Source organism: Echinops telfairi, unplaced genomic scaffold (genome assembly GCF_000313985.2).
Source record: "Echinops telfairi isolate 266 unplaced genomic scaffold, ASM31398v2 ScPeMD7_70;HRSCAF=299, whole genome shotgun sequence".
In the NCBI taxonomy this organism is placed as follows: domain Eukaryota; kingdom Metazoa; phylum Chordata; class Mammalia; order Afrosoricida; family Tenrecidae; genus Echinops; species Echinops telfairi.
The window spans coordinates 54,530,385-54,549,146 of NW_022103968.1; the positions used below are offsets into that span (position 1 = coordinate 54,530,385).

At 39.1% G+C, this 18,762-nt stretch overlaps 1 pseudogene; it reads right to left on the reverse strand.

The window, feature by feature from the left end:
* Positions 1-17,045: 17,045 nt before the first annotated feature.
* Positions 17,046-18,061, reverse strand: LOC101654167 (annotated as a pseudogene).
* Positions 18,062-18,762: the final 701 nt, after the last annotated feature.

An 18,762-nucleotide genomic window follows, 5' to 3' on the forward strand; every position in this document is an offset into this window, starting at 1 on the left:
TCCAGATTGTTCATCCAGCCTGTCCTATCCAGACAGGCCAACACAGATTATTTTTTATAAAAAAGGGTACAAGATGGCATAGGGAAAGAAAGATCATTGTACTCACTTCAAGAAATGTGTAATTTAGAATATATGGAATATATAGCGTAGCCAGGAGTTGGAATCAACTAGACAGTAAGTGATTTGATTTGGGGTTATTTTTTGGTGTTTGGTTGTTCGAAGGGGGAGGGGAGTTGTGGTCATACTAACTAACCAAAAATAACTTTGAGTCAGCCTTTTACTGATTACACACCTCGGCTAACTTCTCTGTAAAAGCAAAATGATCTGTAAGTTCTTTTGTCCAACTCCAGCAGTCTGTGCCAATATGTAAATTTTTATCATTTCTAATTCATTTGTAATCAATTTACTTTAGTTTTCTTCATAGGGAAAGTAAAAGGTTAACTTGCAATTATTGAGGAATAGCAACAGAGATTACCAAATGATAGGACATTCATATGGGATACCCAGACCTCACTTTTTGAAACATGGCTCTCACAAATGGGAAGAAATCTCATTTTTTTCCTAACTTATTTTTATTTTTATTATATCATATGATGGGTAAGATCTCTGAAGCTAGATTCCCTAGATTCAAATATCAGTTCTGCCATTCACTGACTGTAAACTACCTCGTAGGATTAAATAAATTCATATCCATATAGGGCTTAGCCTATAACACCTGGCCACTGATGAGTATCTTCTAATTTTTATCTTACTATAATTTAACCTTAACCGTAAGTGTCGATAGTTGTTATCAGAGCAAGAAAGAGCATACAAATCCAAATAGGGAACATTTAAACTGTTTTCCATTTACTTTTTTTCTTTCAGTTTCCCTGTGTGTATGACAGATGTTTAAAATAAAAGTTTTATACTATTCTTCATTGTATTATTGTAAGCATTTCACATTTTGCTCTGACATTTTTTTAATATCTAATATTTGATCAGCTCAGTACTCATACTTTTCATAGTCATCTATCTTGTATTTTGCATTTAGGTCATTTCTAATATTTTATTATCATACGCAGTACTACAATGGACATCATTTACATGTACTTTTTCTTTTATTCATTCTCTTTCAAATACTAACCAGGCCCCACCCAACAACTTAGCTTCAGCAAAGCTTGAGTATGTTCAAGGTGGTACGGCCAAAGACTGAATATTTCCTTAGGATAAAGAGCAAGAAGGAGTCAAAGGCTATGCACAGTTTGATAGAAATTGCTAAATTGCTTTCCCAAAGGATTTTAATGTTTTACTTTGTCACCGGCAATATGTGAGTACTATATTTATTTACTTAGAGTACTATATTTAAATATCGTTAGCACTGGGGTTTTAATTTCTTTATACTTTCCTAACAGGCTTAACAGGAAAAAAGAAAAGGCTTTCAACTCCCGTAAAAGGTCACAGTCTCAGAAACCCACAAGGGCAGTTCTATGCTGCCCTACTGGGTCACTTTTAATCAGAATCAATAGGTTTAACAAGTCTCATTGTTTTTGTTCACATTTTATTTCTTAATAGTGAGGTTGAATATCTGTCCCAATATTTGCTTATTAATTATAGCTCCTCTTGTACAAATAGTGTATATGTACTTTGCCCATTTATCTTTTAAAGATTTGATCATTTTACTTGTTTTGTCTGCGCTCCTCACATGTAGAAATTAACTTTACGTCAGATTTGATGAAATATATTTCTCAGTATAATTTCACTTCTCTTTAAGATATTTTTTATTGTATATAGCATTCATATTTTTAATATAGGTCAACTTGTTCACTTTTTACTTTATGATTTATCATTTTGAAACTCAAAACATTACTTTATATACCTAATAAATATACCGAATAAATACTGTTTTCTCATATAGTTCATACATGCATGTGTTTATTCCAAACACATTTAAACATGTCTCTGCAATCATTGAATGACTGCAGACAAATTCTCTCAGTAATACACTTGGCTTAATTTAATTAGATTGCCTTCAAAAAAGATCAAATCAAAACAGTGACTTCTTAGAGCATCAGCTGCACCAGCTGAGATGGTCAGTTCAAAAGGTTATGGCTATTTTGGGGGGAGGATTCCAGAGAGGTAATCTTTCTAGATTTTACCAAAGGATATAAGATGAACATGGGGCTTATTATGAAGAAGTTTTAAGAAAGCTGGCAACTGCATTGATAAGAAAAATGTCAGGAAAGTTGCATTTTTCTTTTTTTAATCACAAAATTGTGATAAAAAATTTTATCACTAATTGTTTTTAAATCGTTTTATTGGGGGCGCATACAACTCTTAACACCATCCATACATACATCCATTGTATGTCAGGCATGTTTGTACATTTGTTGCCACCATCATTCTCAAAACATTTGCTTTCTACTTGAGCCCTTGGTATCAGCTCCTCATTTTCCCCTCCCTCCCCGCTCCCCTTTCCCTCATGAACCCTTGATAATTTATAAATTATTATTATTTTATCATATTTTATACTGTCTGATGTCTCCCTTCACCCACTTCCCTGTCGTCCATCCCCCAGGGAGGAGGTTATATGTAGGTCCTTATAATAGGTTCCCCCTTTCTACCCCACCTTCCCTCTACTCTCTGGTATCACCACTCTCACCACTGGTCCTGAAGGGATCATCTGTCCTGGATTCCCTATGTTTCTAGTTCCTATTTGTACCAGTGTATATGCTCTGGTCTAGCCGGATTTGTAAGGTAGAATTGGGATCATGTTAGTGGGGGGCAGGAAGCATTTAAGAACTAGAGGAAAGTTGTATGTTTCATCATTGCTACACGGCACACTGACTGGTTCTTCTCCTCCCTGTAACCCTTCTGTAAGGGGTTGTCCAGTTACCTACAGATGGGCTTTGGGTCCCCAATCTGCACCCCCCCTCATTTACAATGATATGATTTTTGTTCTTTGATGCCTGATATCTAATCCCTTCGACACCTCGTGATCACACAGGCAGGTGTGCTTCTTCCATGTGGGCTTTGTTGCTTCTGAGCTAGATGGCTGTTTGTTTCCCTTCAAGCCTTTAAGACACCAGATGCTATATCTTTTGGTAGTCGGGCACCATCAGCTTTCTTCACCACATTTGCTTGTGCACACATTTGTCTTCAGCAATCATGTTGGGAAGGTGTGCACCATGGAATGTCAATATAATAGAATAAAGTGTTCTTGCACTGAGCAAGTACTTGAGTGGAGGCCCAATGTGCATCTGCTGCCTTAATACTAAACCTATAAATATATGCACATAGATCTATTTCCCCATCATTATATATAAATATATTTACATACATACATGCCTGTATTTAGACCTCCATAAATGCCCTTTGCCTCTTAGTTCTTTCCTCTATTTCCTTTTACTTTCCTCTTGTCCCACTATCATGCTCAGCCTTTATTTGGGTTTCAGTAATTTCTCTCGGTTACATTGCCCTTGATCAATCCCTACCAGGCCTCTCACACGCTCCTTGCCACTGTTTTTTGATCACTTGTTGTTCCCTGATCCCTGGGCTGGTCAACACCACCTCCTTTGCCCCCACCTCCCCCTCTCCCATGTCCCCCTGGAACCATCGGTTTTCTCTTCCAGACTGTTCATCCAGCCTATCTTATCTAGATAGACCTGCAGAGATAATAATATGCGTACAAAAACAAGACATAGCAAAACAAAGCAACAAAAGAAAAGGATGACGACAACAAAAACAATGGCATAACTAAATAAATAAAAAGAAAAACCTGTAAATAATTCAAGGTCTGTTTGTTGACTTCCAGAAATGTCCTCCAGTCGAGTCTGATGGGGTGCCATGCCCTCGCCCCAAAGTCTATCCTTGGCGCTCCCTCGGGACCTCCCTTCTCAGTTCACCCCCTCTCCCCTCGCTGCTCTGCTGCACACCCTTAGTTTTTTGCCTTGGTGTGGTGGGGTCAGACCAGGCCAGTCCCAACACTGAGTCTCCAGTGTTGTCCCCTGTAGGGCCATGGGTCAGCCATATGGTCCACTCTGTACATTGGCTGTTCTGAGCAGGGCTATCGTCCTCCAGGCTTGGTGGGCCAGGATGTGCTCCACTCTCTCTGCCACTTCATTTGCTGCCATGTGCTTTGATCAGACCTATCCCTCTCCCCAAGCTGCAGCTTCAGTGCTGTCCTCTGAAATAAATTATTCTCGGGGCATAATTTTTTTTTAATCACAAAATTGCCCCTGCTCATGGTTTGAGTGGACCTGGGGCTGTCTTACAAAAATTTCATTGGGAAATTATTGTTTTCATAATTTACACCATCTTACACCGACCACTGTCTCCCTTCACTCACGTTTTCATGAGCAGCTGATGGTTTCAAACTGCTTATCTTGCAGTTAGCAAACAAAGCTTAGCCTACTAAGCCATTCCTACTCCTCCTTGTCTGGCCTTATCTGGCAGTACTAGTGAAAACCTCACTTTCTTTCCTTAACTCATCTTCAGTTTATAGGCAGCTTTAGAATCTAAATAGCACACTTTTAGAAATGTACTCAGCAATGTTGTCCCCTTTCTTCTCAGCATCATTTCTTTTTCCCTCACTGAAAATCTTACAAACATAATTACTTCCCCCATCTTAAAAACAAACACATAAACATTTTCAACCAATTATGCCATTCGTATTGCCTCCATTTCTCTGTCTTTAAGGCAAAAAATTCACAAAAGAATATTCTCTATTTACTGTGCTATTTCCACCAGTCACCCTCAAATGAATCACAGTCAGGTTTTGCCACCACCAACTACCTTGAAGGTACCTTTTCTGAGGCCAGTAGTAAGGTCCACTTTGCCAAGTCGTTTGGTCCTCGTGACTAACTAGCAGCTTTTATTTAGTAAAGTTGTTCACTCTCTCCTTGAACTAGTTTCACTTGGTTTCTAGAAAACCCAGCTTTTGTTGTTGTTGTTGTTGTTGTTGTTAACCTGGTAACTCAACAATCATTCCTTTCTCAGTTTCGCTTGCAGATTTCTCTACATTCTCTTACCTTTTAAGGTTGGTGTGAGTAGAGACTCATTCCAGACCTTCTCTTTTCTATCTTCAGCCAACCTGGAGACAGTGATATTTCAACCGTATTTTCTGTCTTCCTCCATTGAGAAAGGTGAGGGAGAAGGGAGGAAGGGGGAAAGCCTTCTAAATAATTAGGTCTTATTTTTACATCATGACCAAAACTATTCAACAGATTCTACTTATTAGCTTTCATTTCAGAAACTGTTTGCTTTGCCCCATGTTACCTGTACAAGGAGGTCTTTAAAAATTCATGAAAATGTATATTATGGAATAACTGTGCTTGGATTTATGTGTGGGGATGGGGGCACCAAAATGAATTCCTCAGACTAACTTGTCTTGAACAGAACATGTCTGAACAGAATCTTGTTTGAGGTTCCAAGAAGGAGAAGGCATCAGTTTGAAAAGAACCCCTATTAGAACAAGATGAATTTTGCTAAAACTCAAGCAAGAATCAACATCACATTTATGATGAAGCATGAGCGAAAGAATGATGAAATCACCAATCCCTTATGAAAAGTTTATGCGGACAATGCTCCAAAGAAATCAGTTTACAAGTGGATAAGAGCAGAGCTTTCCATGGAAAATTTTTAACAAGATCCTGAAGAATTTCTTGGAAGAATGGAAACATAGCTTTCCCGTATGATCCTGAAGACAAAGCACCATCAAAGTAACGCCTGTCAAGAGGCAGAAGTCGTCCAGGTAAAACAAGTGTGGACTAATGAAGAACAAAGGTCATGACGGCAATTCTGGAGATAGTCAAACCGTTTTCTTTGTTGGCTTTCTGGAGGGCCAAGGAACAAACATTTGCTATTATGAATCTTTTGAGAAAGTGAACCAAAGCTTTAGCAGAAAAACTTCACCATAAAGTTCTCTATCACGACAATTCTCTTATTTCTCTTAGCATTTCTCTTATCGATGGCAAATTATGGGAGAGTTTCAATGAAAAATCATTAGGAATCCATCAATTTGGCTCTGTCTGACTTCTTGTTTCCTAATCTTTAAAAAAAATATTTAAGGAGTACTCATTTCTCCTCATTTCATAATATAAAAAATGCTGCATTGACAAGACCCACAGTTCTTAAGGGATAGAATAAATGACTGATATCTTATTTAGAATTTGAACTTGATTGAGCTTATATTGAGAAAATAAAAGTTTCTATTTTTTATTTTTATCTTTTAATTCCACTGTTCCAGAAACTTTTTGAAGACCTCTTGTAATATTAGGTATTTCTTTTTCCACTGAAATTTTGTACCCCTCTAGGTCAGAGATTTTTTATATTCTCTATTTTCATCATAGAATTAAATTGTTCAAAAATTTTTTAAAATAAAATTTAAAAAATAATTAAATTGTTCAAATAAATAGCATGTTACTTGTTACACTAATAATGGAACAAGTTGGCAATTTTAACAACTTAAAATAAATATATCATTACTCTGATTTTAAACATGGGATAAAATTACTGCTACGTTGCTGTCAGCATAATTTGAACTTATGTCATTGATTAAGTATTTGCACTAAGTTAAGGAACCTTTGTGGCACTTTTGGGAAAGCATTACACTACTAACCATAAAAGTCAGCAGTTCGAACTCCCCAGCTACTACCTAGGAGAAAGATGAGGCTATTGTCTTCTATAAAGGTTTCCAGCCTTGGAAGCGCTATGCAAGGTTGCTACAAATCTGAATAGACCTCATGGGAGTGGGTTGGGTTTGGGTTTTTACAACTTCTGTATGGTTGTGGAGGCCAAGGTTAAAAACTGTTCATTGTAAATATATTTTTGTGTGTGTCTATGAACTGATCATTCAGTCACAACTGACCACTCTGACCAAGGTCGTTATAGAAAGTTTGGGTTAGAATGGGGGGAAAAAAGTAGAACAAAATTCAAATCCCCAAAATAATATTAAAGACCAGACTGATTGGTTGAAAAGAGACTAGAGAAAGAAACCAGGAGACAATTACCCAGAAAAAAACCTTGTAACTTGAAACAACAGCATTCCCAGAAGCCATCATTTAGCCAATAATATTGTTAGATGGAGTCCAGTTGGTTCCTACCATAGCAATCCCACATAGAACAAAACAAAACACTGCCCATTAGCCCATGTGTCAATCCATCTCCTTCTGGAGCTTCCTCTTTTTCACAACCCTGCAAACCTAGTACCAGAGAATAGATCGCAATGCTATTGGGCAGAGTAGAGCTGCCCTTGTGGGTTTCTGAAGCTATATATCTTTGTGGGAGCAGAAAGCTCAACAATAGACAAGGCTATAAAACTGCACCATTCATGAAATACCATCTTCAGAACAATCAACTATGAGTCTAAAAGGGCAACATTTTCCTGAAACCAATGAGAGATCAGAGAAGAACCATGTTAAAAGAAGAAAAAAAATGACATTGGGGTGACATTTAACCTACACACACACACAAACACACACATCAAGAAGAGAAAGAAAAAAAAACCTCACCACCCTGGGGTCAATTCTGATTCATGGTGACCATACAGAACAGAATGGAACTGCCCCTGTGAGTTTCCTAGTCTGTAACGTAACTGTTTACCAAATAGCAAGCCCCATCTTTGTCCTATGTCAAGAGCTGGTGTTTTCAAACTGCAATCTTTTGAAATCAAAGCCCAGTGTGTGACCACTGTGATACCATGTATCCTTGATAGTCTTTATGGGAATAGAAGCCACTCTTTGCCCAGCAGTGCGGCTGGTGGTTTCAAAGTGCTAACCTTGTGGTTAGGAGCTCAACTCAACCACTATGCTTCCAGGACTCCTTTTAGTACAAAGGGGAAGGAAAACAAACTCCACATCAGCATTGACCAAGGCAGATTTCTGTGGGACTGAAGTCAGATGTGCCCCACCCTACCAATCATAATACCAGCTGTCCCTTCCTACAGCACTCTGGTTTTCCACTGGGTTCAAGGACTAATTGCAATGGCGGCACAAAACTAACAGACAGCAATCCCAATTGTGGGGTTTGTTAAAAAAATTAACAGTTTAAAAATGCTCAGGAAACAATTATCCAGACAGGACAGCCTCTTTTCAGCTCTTCCTAGAGGCAAGCCTCTCTGGTCTCTGGTTTGGCAGCCTCAGGGCCCATGGACTCTGCCTGCTCAGACAATGTTATAAAGCTCCTTAGAGCTGTCAATAAATGTCCAATGAGTCTGGCACTCGTCATAAGCCTCAGCTTGAAGGTGCAAACCTAGCTCCCTTAACTAAATGCCTGGAGGGACCCCACTTTACTCCACAAGCCAGCCTCTTACCTACAGGCACTCAGCTTTGCTTGCTCTGTACACTGGAAGGCCCACTGCTCTTTCTCTTGCTGCTACTCCTTTGCTGTTCCTCTAGGGTCAAAGCTGTCTTCTAAATCAACCCACAGACAGGTCTAAATGGCACAGGCCACTGCTGGCTCTCCTCTCACTGGTGGTGAAATCCCCCACTTCTGCTTCTGAGATGACTGATGTTATACCCAGCAAGATGGTAATCACAATTAACCGTATAAACAAGCACTCGCCGTTGAATTGTGTAATCTTAGCAGTATCTTCCCTCATTCCCATCAGGAAAAAGTCATCTGGTGAGAGTTACAAAACCTCTGACTTAAAGAACTATATTAATTCTCATTATAATGCAGATCAACACACTCTAAGAACGGAGATGGGGTTTGCAGGGAGGTAATAGCAACAGTGCTGGCACATTATTGCAACCAATGTCATGGAACAAAATTTGTATATGAACTATTAATTGGGAAAACGATTTTGCTATGAAAACTTTCACCTAAAGCATAATAAAATGTAAAAAAAATCTGTCTGTAAAGAGTGTGTGCCTCCTTATCCCTATTAATTTACTACTTTCAGTCAAGTTGCTATTATATTTACAAAGGCCACTATCATTGGAAATCTGGATAAACTGACATTCCTTCTCATTTAACCTTAGAGACCTACAGAAACAACTAAGAGAACAAATTTGTCGGTTTTCCCAGTGTGCCTCCGTAATAAATATTCTATACTTATCTCTAAGTTCTAATATCCATTATTATGGCTACATAGAATTCAGACAAAATTCATGATTAAAGGGGTTATTAAGAAAGCTCAATCAAGTAAGAAATTAATCTGTACAAAGCAATGGATTGCAGCTCTCAATAGGACTATACACGCATAAACTTATTATCAGCACTACCTTAAATTTTGTTTTTGGGTAAATTATTGATGTTATCAATGCAATGGCCTTATACCCTAAGGGGATGATTGACAGTGTTTTTCTTTTTGTTTGTTTATTTTTTGTTTTTTGTTATTATGGATCATGTTGGTTCTGATTTTGTTTATTGTTTTTGTTCCAATATGACCACAAAAGTAAATCATAATCATTCATAACCCGGGGACAAGCAGATGGATTCTGGGCGCCCCTGTCTAGTCCTATCCAAGAACAGTTCTCATAAAATGGCCCTGCTCCATGCTCACCTTCACGAAGAGATCACTTTGGGTAAGGGCAAGTATGGTCAAGAAAACAGCTAAGTTCACACAGAAGAAGCACACCAGCTGTGTGACCCAAAGATGACGATAACAAAATTCAACAAATATGATGAAGGAAAAAATATCAGAGTTTACAGAATATCCCTTTTACAGAAGTCTGTGGAGGAGGTGCAGATTGTCTGGTCAGATTTGGCCTCTGGCAGATTCCCTCTGGTCACAGTTTAGGTACTTGAACAGCTTTATTATCAGACAGATTATCTGTGAACTTGATAGTATTTTAAAATCCAGAGAAGAAATTTCTTTCCCAAGAACTATCAAGGATCTACATATAACCCCCTCCCTGGGGGACGGACAACAGAAAAGCGGGTGAAGGAAGACATCGGAAAATAATAAGTGTAAGACATGAAAAAAATAATATTTATAAATTATCAAGGGTTCGGGAGGGAGGATGGGTGGGGGAAAGAGAGGAAAAATGAGCTGATACCAAGGACTCAAGTAGAAAAAGTTTTGAGAATGGTGAGGGCAGCAAATGTACAAATGTGCTTCACACAATGGATTGTGATAAGAGTTGTATGAGACCCTAATAAAATTATTTAAAAAACAAAACAAAAATCATATAACCCCCCTCCCAGGGTAACGAACAACAGAAAAAGTGGATAAAGGGTGACAGAGGACAATGTAAGATATGTAAATAATAATCTATAACTTATCAATGGTTCGTGAGGGAGGGTGGGGGAGCGAGGGGGAAATGAGGAGCTGATATCAAAGGCTCAAGTTGAAAGAAAATGCTTTGAAAATGATGATGGCAGTGTATGTACAAATGTGCTTGACATAATAGATGAATGTATGGATTGTGTTAAGAGAGATGTAAGAGCCCTCAATAAAAGTATTTAATAATAATTAAAAAAGGATTGTACAGCTCTTCTTTTTATGGCTGCACTATTGAATTGTATGATATGTGAATGAAGTACCAATGAAACTTTTTTGAAAAAGAGCTTATTAAGGAAGTGAACAAGTAGTAATGCCCGTGAGAAATACTCAGGATAGTTGTTTAGTAGGATGTGTTACAGAGTTTCAGGTCTGCTAATAAATGCCCAAAGGAGCATACCACTTTACTATAAGCCTCAACCGGAAAGCATTCAGCTCCACTTCCATGGGTTAACAACCCCAACTTCCCCAATTAAGTCCCCAGAGGGACCCTATTCCTCAATCCAACCTCCTACACAAAAGCATTCAATTTTATTTGCTCTGTGGGTTGGGAAGTCTATCATTCTGTTCCATGTTTTGGCTCCTGGTTCTGTTGCTGCTCTTCTGATAGTATAGCTGTCAACTCCAGTGAATACTGTTCACAATTACTCAAAGTTGAATCTTTGAGTATCTTCCCTACCTTCTTACCAGACCCATACATGACAAGGTCATTTGGTGGGAGTTAAAATGAGACTTACGTTAAGGAAGAGCCATATTACATAATTCACTGCCCATGACCTCATTATAGGAGCCCTGGTGCATAGTGGTTAGGCTTTGGGCCACTAACGGAAAGGTTAGCAGTTTGAAACCACCAGCTGCTGCTCCAAGGGGAAAAGATGAGACTTTCTACTCCCATAAAGAATTACAGTCTTGGAAACCCACCGGGACAGTTCTGCCTTGTCCTGTAGGGTTGCTATGAATTGGAATCAACTCGATGGCAGTGAGTTTGGTTTTGGATTGGTACCTCATTATCCCCATAAGTTTTTTCACTGCTTTATGCTTATGGTCTTTGTTTTCTGCTGATACTCATCTGTTTCTCTGTTGCTGAACAAACTTCACAGTTTTTACTTTGATATTTCTTTATATTCATTGTGTGTGATTTAATGATTAATACTTTTTAACCATATATTATACTTCTGATTTTCTAAAATAGGGATTTTCCATTTTTTCTCTAAATACCTGTTAATTTTGTAAATGGAAATGATCATGGTTTTAGTTTTTTGGTTTAAGTATTCTTCCCAAATAAATCTCTAAATTCAGTGGAATTCCAACAGAGTATTTATTTTTGTTTTCATGGAGCTGGATACACTGGTTCTCTAAAGTTCATTACAAACAACCTCACAGCCTTGTGATAAGAGTTGTACGAGCCCCCAATAAGATGAATTTAAAAAGAAAAGAAAAAAAATGTTTTGAAAAGGACAATGGCAACATATTTGTATAAATGTGCTTGACCCAATGGATCTACAGATTCTTATAAAAGCTGTAAGAGCCCCCAATAAAATGATTTTTTTAAAAACCCTCACTGCCACTGAGTCAGTGGTGACTCATGGTGACCCCTTTGGGTTTCTGAGGCTGTAACTTTATGGGAATAGAAAGGCCATTCTTTCTCCCACAGAGGTGCTGGTGGTTTTGAACTGCTGACCGTGCGATCACAGCCCAACTTGTAACCATTACGACGCCACCAGGGCTTCTCTAAAGTTCATCCATAGGAAAGACCAAAACTCCACTAATCAATAAGACAGCTATATGGACAAAGAACAAGGACTTGCTGTGTTCCACGTATACAGATTTACTGAATGTTACTGTAGTGAACACTGTAATGGTGCAGTGATCAGCATAGCCTAATTGAACACAATGAATAATGCAAAAACTAACCCAGGCATGTGTAGAAACCTGATATAGCAGAGGTATCATGCAGAATCAGTGGAAAAGGATGAGTAATTTAATACATAATTAATAATTTAATTATGTCTATGGGCAAATAATTAAGTTAGATCCTTATTTCATACCAAACTCTAAATTCTTAAGGGGTTGATCTGCCTAAATGTGAAAATAAAATTATTTAAATGTTTGTAAAAAATCTAGGACTGAATCATTAAGATACTATATAAGGAAGAAATCCCTCAGACCCTTCAGCAAACCACAGAGGTAACAAATAATAAGTTCATCTTTTTTTTTAATAGCCAAATATAGAGAAAGACCTTCAACAAGATGAATTGACACAGTGAATGAAAAAGTGGTTCAAACCTGGCAACAAATGTGAGAATGGCTCTGGGCCATGCAGAATTTTGATCTGTTGTTCACTGGGGAAAGTGATAAGCCGAAGCTGACTCCATGGCACCTACAACAACATATTTGAGGGGCCTTCAAAACGTTCTTGGGAAAATTCCATTATCTTTGTATTCCATTTTTCAAGAGACCCTTTTGAAGCCCTCCTCTTGACTGGTGCTGATTCCATGCCAAGGATTATCCTAAGCACTTTCAAAATAATTTGTATCTCCTAACAGCCCTAATGAGATAGGTACTGTTGTTACTTCTACTTTACCATCGAGAAACCTGAGATGCAAATTAACTTGCCCAAGCTATCAACAACTTACTAAATGCAGAGCCATGTGGCACGCTAGCTCCAGAGTCAGATCTTAATCCAATCTGCTCTGCTGCCTTCCTGTGTTATATTTTACACTTTGTGACATTTTGAATCAATTTACATAGAATAGTTTCAGACCCTTTTGACAGATATATTCTAGACCAGGGGTTCTCAACCTGTGGGTCGCGACTCCTTTGGAGGTCGAAAGACACTTTCACAGGGGTCGCCCGAGTCATAACAGTAGCAAAATGACAGTTATGAAGTAGAAATGAAAATAATTTTATGGTTGGGGGTTGCCACATCTGCAAGGGTTGCGGCATGAGGAAGGCTGAGAACCACTGCTCTAGACACTCATGTATCACCATCCCAGTCAGGATTCAGTTTAGATTCTCAGTCATGGTAGATGAATGCCTATTTCCATTTTATTTCCCTTCCTTATATTATTAACTTTATCTGGTGTATATAAAAAAGATTAAATCATTTTAAATATCTTTTTTAGGATATGGGCATTTTGGAGTGTGATGATTTTTAAAATGATATTTTGTGTGTTTGCTGAAGGTTTATGCAGAAGGTTTCCATTTAACAATTTCTACACAGATTGTTCAGTGCCATTGGTTACAATGTTCACAATGTATAGACATTCTCATGGTTTCTCTTCTGGTTATACTGTTTCTGTTATTTTAATTTGCCTGCCCCCTTACAGTCTCACCTTTGTTTTAAACTAATCGCTGGCCATTTGGTTGCATATAGTCCATTTCTTGAGGGAGCACAGCATGTACAAGTGATATTGGCTTTCTTTTTTGCCAATTTGTTATTTAGCTATAAGGTAACCTCAGGGTTAGTTTGGATTCAAGGTTCGAAGAGTATTATGGCAATGGACCCAGGGAGCCGCCCAGTCTCAAGCCACCCAGTAGGTCCTGTGGTTTTTGTTTTTAGGAATTTGAGGATTTGTTACACATTTTTTCTTCTATTTTATCAGGGTTCCTCTCACTGTGGCCCAGTTAGAACAGCGGGGCTCCAACTCGTTCTTCTGGCTGCAGAGTGGACAAAGGTTTAGTTTGCATAAGGGAGTAGAATTTTTAAAGACTCTTTCTAAAAGATAATTGCTATCTTTTCCATTCTGTCTAGCCTGCGTGTGGAGGGAGAGAGTGTAGCAAAGAAAGCCAGCACTAGTATTGCAGATCAGTAGGAGTGAAAAATGCACGTGGTTTTGTAACATGTTTAACAAAGTATCATAGGCAAAAGATACAAAGAATTCTTTAAAATCAACAAGAAAAGAGACAAATATTCTTGAAGAACAGGCAAATGAATAAGCATCTCGTAGAAGAGGAAACCAATGGCAACTAGACATATAAAAATACTCAAAACTCATTAGTTTCAGGAATGTAAATTAAGACTACATTGAAATTCCATTTCACACCTCCTAGATTGCAAAAATTAAGAAGTCTGAAAATATCAAGTGATGGCAAGGACATGCGCAGCAACAGGATTCTTTTTATGATGCCAATAGGAGTGTAAGTTATGTAAATAGGCAAAGGCTCAGTAACACAATTTGGTTCTGATATTGTCGTCAGTCATTCAGATAGCCTATAACCCAGCAATTCTATAACTAAGTACATGTATCAGGAAATATTTGCAAGGATATTTATAGGGAAATTCTTATAGCAAAACCTACCCAAAACAAACACAAAAAAAGCCAGATAATTATTTACACAGACAAGGGAACAAAGAAATGTTGGTATATTTGCATAGTAGAATATCATATAGCAGTAAAAATGAACAAAATGCTCATATAAGTATCAAGATGAATGAATGTTAAAAAATGTATAGTCTATTTTTGAAAAGCAAGCCAAATGGATTGTTTATAGTAAGCCCTTAAACGTTATATGGTTTAGGGATACATGCCTATATGGCAAAAAAAAAAAAATTTTTTTTTTCAAAAGAAAAGAGGAAGAGAACCAAAATTTAGGGTAGGGCTAGTTCTGAAGGGGTAGCAGAGGAAAGGGATCAGGAGCAGCAGTATTGATGACATCCTATTTCTTAAATAGAATAAGGGGTTCTCCAGGTTAATTTTATTTGTTTCATAAGTTACAAGTATGTATCATATATTTTTATATCACTTACATTTTAAAAATTGTTCAACATTTGGCAGTGAATCAGAACCAAGATATCTATAGTTATTAAAGGGACAAGCCAAGACAAGCAGGGAGCAAACACCAGCAGAAAGGAGATGCGGATTTTGTCCCCGCCCATATGCTTCTTCCTGGTGAAGGGGCCAGTTTTAGGGCTTAGCCAGGCACAGATGGAGGTAGGGCAGGGGCCGCATCTGTCGTGATGAGTATGTGAACATAAGGCCCACAACCTCTGTGAAATCACCAGCCAGGCTGTCATGTGTCCTTCTTTTACCCAAAGCTGGTCTGAGTCCTCCTAAAAATATCCAATTTAGTATTTATCTAAATACACAAAGAATGCTTTTACATTCTGTAAGTAGGTATATAATAAACCACGTTGTCTTTCTTTTTCTTCCATGTAGTTTCAAATGATTGTTTTCTTGTCTGACCACCTGATATATATGGGATATTACAATAAAAAGTAATTCAGCATCTGAAACATACATTTATTAAAATGCCTTTACTGTAATTCCAGATTAAAACAGACTCAAAGCCTAGTAGTTCTGAATTAAGCGGTGGGTTACTAAGTGAAAGACCGACAGTTCAAACCCCCTTGCTGCTCCTCAGGAGAAAGAAAGATACAGCTGTCTGCTCTTGCAAAGATTCAGTTTCAGAAACCTGAAGAAGCAGTTCTACTCTGCCATATAGAGTTGCTGTGAGTCACAAGTGACTCAATGGCAGTGAGTCAGAGGAGCAAATAGAGCAAATGGTGGTGGTGCAATGATTAAGCACTCAGCTGATAACTGAAAGGTCAATGATTCAAAACCCACCAGCAGTTCACCTAAAAAGTATAGCCTTGGAAACCTCTGGGGTTGCTACTCTATCGGATAGGAAATAACACTGATGTTGAAATGCAGCAAAATATCCTTCAATGAACAACTTCTGCATTGTATTCTTTAATAGTGTTACTTATCCATTTTGTTCATTTAGCTGGTCAAAATGTTCACATTGCTTGAACTCCCTCATGCCTACATTAAAGTGATTTAATTTTTAGTGATATAACAAAATTTGGCCATTTAAAGTTTTATTTTTGTGAAATATATCTATACAAACATCATTTATTTATTTGCCATTGTAACCATTTTACGTGTACAATTCAGTAAAGTGAATGGTGTTGGGCCTACAAAGCCTAATAATGAGCCCAAAATTCGGTGGCTATTTTTACTCCTCCCTGGACTCTTGTCTGACCAGCGTTCTAGCAGAGTCATATATTTTGCTAACATTTAATCATTCCAACCAATCTTAATACTTCCCAATAAACAAACAAGAGTTTCTAATCTCATTCACTTTAATAAGAAATTATATATAAGTTCATTTAAATTTATTGCTGTAGACAGAAAAGCAATTCTGTAACGCTGAAAATTGATGCACCATATAATTTGAGAAATAAGGGTGATAGAGTGATATTTTTAACCTCTAAAAAAAATCGACATAAGATTATTTTTGCTACTACTTAGAGGCACATAATAAATTACAAATATCTGCTATCTAAGAAAATGTTCCCCCAGTGGTGTAGCAGGTTAAACTTTGGCTGCCTGCTCTTGTTATGATTTACAGTCTTGAAAACCCTATGGAGCAATTAGACTTTGTTCCTTAGGGACACTGTGAGTTGATATCACCATATTGGCAGTGGGTTTGGTATTTTCATTTAAAAGAAACCTTAGTGGCACTGTGGTTAAGCCGTCTCCTCAGTGGTTCAAACCCAACAGCTGTTCCAGGGGAGAAAGATGGGGCACTGAACTTGCATAGACATTACAGCCTTGGGAACCATATGGGGCGGTTCTTCTTTCTTCTATGGGGTTACTCTGCATCAACCTGAGCTCAAAGGCAATGTATTTATTTTCTTTTTTTTTTTCTTCTGGGTATAGTGTACTTTATTGATGGTACATGACAAGGTCGAGTTTTCTAAGCCCTCCCCTTCCTTCAGGGGTCTGGATGGAATATTCTCAGTGTGTTGGGGGATTGAATGAGGGGCAAAATCTCCCCAGCAGCTGAGGGCCTCTCTTCCTCTAGCGCTGTTGCTGGGGCTGGTGGTCCAGGGGGGCTCTTACTCCTTGGAGGCCATGTGGACCATGAGGTCCACCACTCTGTGGCTGTAGCCAAATTCATTGTCATACCAGGAAATGAGCTTGACAAAGTGGTCGTTGAGGGCAATGCCAGCCCCAGCATCAAAGGTGGAAGAGTGGGGGTCACAGTTGAAGTCACAGGAGACAACCTGGTCCTCAGTGTAGCCCAGAGTGCCCTTTAGGGGACCATTGGCTGCCTGCTTCACCACCTTGATGTCATCGAACTTGGCAGCTTTCTCCAGACAGCAGGTGAGATCCACGACGGACACGTTGGGGGTGGGGACATGGAAGGCCATGCCAGTCAGTTTCCCATTCAGCTCCGGGATAACCTTGCCCACAGCCTTGGCAGCGCCAGTAGATGCGGGGATGATGTTCTGAGCAGCCCCACGGCCATCACACCAGAGTTTCCCAGAGGGGCCATCCACAGTCTTCTGGGTAGCAGTGATGGCATGGACTGTGGTCATGAGTCCTTCCACGATGCCAAAATTGTCATGGATGACCTTGGCCAAGGGGGCTAAGCAGTTGGTGGTGCAGGAGGCATTGCTGACAATCTTGAGGGAGTTGTCATACTTCTCGTGGTTCATGCCCATCACAAACATGGGGGCATCAGCAGAAGGGGCAGAGATGATCACCCTTTTGGCACCGCCCTTCAAGTGAGCCCCAGCCATCTCTGTGGTGGTGAAGACACCAGGGGACTCTACGACACACTCAGCACCGGCCTCAGCCCACTTGATGTTGGCAGGATCTCACTCCTGGAAGATGGAGATGGCCTTCCCATTGACGTTAAGCTTCCCATTCTCAGCCTTGACAGTGCCATTGAACTTGCCGTGGGTGGAATCATACTGGAACATGTAGACCATGTAGTTCAGATCAATGAAGGGGTCATTGATGGCAACAATTTCCACTTTGCCAGAATTGAAAGCAGCCCTGGTGACCAGGCGCCCAATGCGCCCAAATCCGTTCACTCCGACCTTCACCATCGTGTCTCGGGATGCGGCTGGGACTGCACGGGGACCGGGAGAGGCGGCTGTCTGTCGCACGAGGAGGAGCAGAGAGCCAATGTATTTATTTTCACAGACTTGTTTCACCTAAAATTAGAGTACAAAAAGCACTGTACGGACAACCCCAACCCCAACCCCGCCCCCCCTTTGAAAGTTTACACCACTTCGCATTTGCGAAATACCTACATTAGTACCCGGTTTCAGTAACTGAAAGAAATCTGAAGACAGTTTTCACTTTATGAGGCAAAAAGCAAAGTAGTGTTCAGCATTTGTTTTGCAGCAAGTCTTGAGGAAGCTAGCACCGTGAGCACAGGAAGCAGCTTTGCCAAACTCCTTCCCCTGGAACAACACAGCATTCTCAGCATCCAGCTTTGAACTGTGTCTGTCTGTGAACACTAGATGTTAGTGTTATTTTTGTTTTTATGTATTATTTGGCATGACTTAGTTGGTTATTTTGGGGGTTTGGAACACTAAAAAAACTTTCCCGTATAAAGAGATGGCAACTGTTTCTTTGCTTTAAGCCATTTCAACTTGCGAAGGTTTCTTTGGGAAGCTGTATTTTAGGATAGCAGGGAAGAACTGTACTGTATTTCAGAACTTTTAACAACCACCTTTTCCAGGCCACATTTCTCCATTGATCGGGGGTGGGTCTGAACATCTTTATTTGTGAGAGCACGCAGTGTCATTGGAATGGGTA